Raw genomic sequence first — 3895 nt, 5'->3', positions numbered from 1 at the left:
GAGTTGCAGAATTTGTCCTAAAACAATAATATGCTAAAGAGTTATCAAAAGCTTTTCCTTATAAATTTATTTCATTAAAAGACTCGGGATGTCATGTTCGATGTTGTACATAAGTATAAACAATACAATATAAGCCTTACTACAGTATTTCATATCTACATGCCTATATCCGTAATCCCTCATCCCAACACATCACAACTATGCTCGAGCGCCACTACCTTTAATACATAAAAATGAGTGGGTCAGGCTTGGGAGCCTGGTGACCACATAGGGTTTTCAACCCACAATAAATAAGTTTATTAATTTCACCGACCAACAATAACCCGATTACCCGTTCCCGTTATCTTCACATTACGTCCGTAAACACCTATCATAAGGGACCTATCCTAAGGATCATCATCGGGATGGACACTACTGCTAACGGGGTTCCTCAGCAATAAATGTCTAGAAGGCAACCATGAGGAGGATGGAGTACACCGGTGAACACATCGCTCACAAACACCTACAGGTTGCGAGCCTGCCAGCGTTCCACTGGACTGTCTAGAAGAGTCTTTAGTCTTCATCTGTACTCCGCTAGATGACTGGATCAACAACAACAACATCGAGGCCTCTCATCATTTTATCACACATCGTCTTATTACATCTACCCATGTTTTACCCCAACATTTTTGTAGATATAAAATACATATACATTTTAAATCATTTAAAACTTGTATAAAAACATTCATCCAGCATAGATAGCAAGTATACAGATAATATGTACACATAGCACGTAATATATAAAATACTTCATATCTATGTGTAAGATGAAAGTAACTATGCACTCACTTGAAAAGGTGGTGATTCCGAACTCAGACAATGCTTCGCTTCTTAAAAAGAATTTCCTTCGACGAAACCTAGTATTATTACCACTAGAGTTTAGTCTATTATTCGCCGAGACTAATTAATAGTGTAGCTATTATTACTATTATATAAGCGTTAAAAAAATACTTATATAACCCATAATAATAGCCCAACTATTTATTATAAGTTCCTAATAATGTTACTATAATTAAATAAAAGCTATATTAAAAATAGCGTAGGCGTCGCTCACTTACAGCGGGTTTGTAGAAAACCAGACTTTGCTTGGAGCAGCGTTTCCGAGACGAAAAGCTCTTCTTCTTAGAGCCTTCGAGCACTCCAGGGCTTCCGCCTCGTGCTAGGGAGGTTCCCTAGGATTTTCGGGGGATTTCGGGGCTAGAGAGAGGTTCTAGAGAGAGAGAGAGAGGGAGAGAGAGAGAGAGAGAGAGTAAAGAGAAGAAAGAATGAGAAAGGTGTGAAGAAAATAAGGGTGGGAGAGCTAGTATTTATAGGGTGAAATTTGGCTGAACTTGGTGCCACATGTCACCATCTAGTGGCAAGACTTGGGGAGAAAGCAATGCCCAAGATTGTGCCACATCACCCATTTTCGCACAGCACACTTACGACTTCTAAAATCAGTAACTTTCACATACCTCCTCCGTTTTTGACGTTATTTATATCCATGCATAGGTAATAATAAGATCTATAACTTTCATTTTGACTCCATCGGCTAATTCTCGACCGATCTTAATTTTAACAGTACAAGGAGATTATACTGTTAAACGTCCGCGTAAAATTCATAACTTCTACATACGGACTCTGTTTTCGTCTATCTTTTTACCGTTGATTTCCTATTAATGAGATATTCAACTCTCATTTAGGTTGCGTAAGCCAAAAACTGCTCGAACTAAAATTCGAGTTTCGGGCCATGCACTGCTAAGCCGAATCTTAGAAAAAGAATAACTTCATCACACGAAGTCAGATTTGGGCGTTCTTTTTATGGATGTTCTTGGTTTAACATATACTACAACTTTGGTTTAGATCACTAAGGCTAAAAAGTCATTCATCGTAAATTCACTATTTACGTCTCCCAGTGTCGTGCTAGTTTTGCCGTAAAACTTCAGCGAGCCATAACTTCTTCGTTATAACTCGGATTTTGGCGTTCTATATATCCCCGGAATCCTTGTTTCAACCGCTACAATTTTATATAAATATATCGGGCTTATCTCATACTTTGATGTTTATTTTTATTCTTTATTAATTATACATTTATAATTTAAAAATAAGCACATAAATACACATAATTCACATAATACTCAAATATTTCATTTTTATTACTTCAAAAAGAGTTACAATAGTTGACCTAAACTATTACATTGTCAAAAATGCTTAGCCCTGAAACCCGGGCGTTACAATTCTCTCCCCCTTAGGATGATTCCGTCCCGGAATCATGCATCAACAAACAGATGTGGATAGCGACTCATCATGTTATCCTCTGTTTCCCAAGTGAGATTCGGCCCATTCGAATGTTTCCATCAGACTAGCTCTAAGTCGACCATCTTGTGTCGCAACTTCTTTATCTTATGGTCAACAATTGCCTCAGGCTCTTCGATCACCCTCTTATTCTCATCCATCCTTAACTCCGAGATTGGAATTATGTTGGAAACTTCTCCCATGAATTTCCTCAAATAACACATGGAAGGTGTTATGAATACCATCGAGTTCTTTGGAAAATTCTAGCTTGTAAGCTTGGTTCCCAATCTTCTGAAGAACTTTGAATGGTCCAATAAACCTTGGACTCAGCTTTCCTCGTTTCCCGAATCGTATAAGTCCCTTCCACGGTGAGACTTTAAGCAGAACCAAATCCCCAACTTCGAAGGTTATCGGTCGTCTTTTCTTGTCAGCATAGCTCTTCTGACGATCCTGGGCTGCTAACATCCTTTCCCTAATCACCTTTAACTTCTCAGCAGTCCCATGGACTATCTCAGGGCCCATAAACTGCTTCTCTCCAACTTCAAGCCAACAAGACGGCGTACGACACTTTTGTCCATACAAGGCTTGATAAGGTGCCATCTTGATGCTCGAGTGGAAACTGTTGTTGTAGGAGAATTCTACCAGAGGTAAGTGCTCGTCCCAGTTCCCTTGGAACTCGAGGGTACATGCTCTCAGCATATCTTCCAGTATCTGAATCGTTCTTTCGCTCTGACCATCAGTTTGCGGATGGTAAGCAGTACTTAAACACAACTTTGTACCCAACTCCTCTTGTAGACTCCTCCAAAACCTAGACGTGAAACAACTATCATGATCTGATACAATCGTAAGAGGAACACTGTGAAGTCTTACAATTTCCTTCATGTAAGCATTTGCAAGCTTATCCATAGACCACTTCTCGTTGGCGGCTATGAAGTGTGCACTCTTGGTGAAACGATCCACGACTACCCAAATCATGTCGTGTCCGCTCTTTGTCCTGGGTAGTTTAGTCACAAAATCCATGGTGATGTCTTCCCATTACCCATGGGTACAGGTAAAGGTTCTAAACTCCCATACGGTTTCTGATGTTGTGCCTTAACTCTTGCACAAGTCACGCACTCGGCCACATACTTCGCAACATCGAGCTTCATCGTCGGCCACCAGTAGTAGGGTTTTAGGTCCCTATACATTTTAGTGATACCGGGATGAATCGAGTATATGGTCTTATGTGCTTCTTCCATCAAAAGGTATCTTATTCCTCCCGTCTTAGGTACCCAAATACGATCTTGGAATATCTTCAGTCCTCGACTGTTTGCACCGAACACTAATGTTTTGCCCAAACGTTCTTCTTTTCGGTCATTCTTCTCTAAAGCTTCTTCTTGAGCTTTCCTGATACTTTCCACAATCGTCGAGACGACTTCAATTCTCAACGCTCTTGGCCTTTTCCTATCAAGGTTGATTTTACGACTGAGAGCATCAGCAACAACATTTGCTTTACTGGGGTGGTAAAGTATTTCACAGTCATAGTCCTTGAGTAGTTCTAGCCAGCATCGTTGCCTCATGTTTAATTCTTTCTGATTAAAGA

This window comes from Lactuca saligna, chromosome 5 (genome assembly GCF_052625555.1).
Source record: "Lactuca saligna cultivar CGN05327 chromosome 5, ASM5262555v1, whole genome shotgun sequence".
Taxonomy (NCBI): domain Eukaryota; kingdom Viridiplantae; phylum Streptophyta; class Magnoliopsida; order Asterales; family Asteraceae; genus Lactuca; species Lactuca saligna.
Note: the sequence above shows the minus strand (reverse complement) of the source record.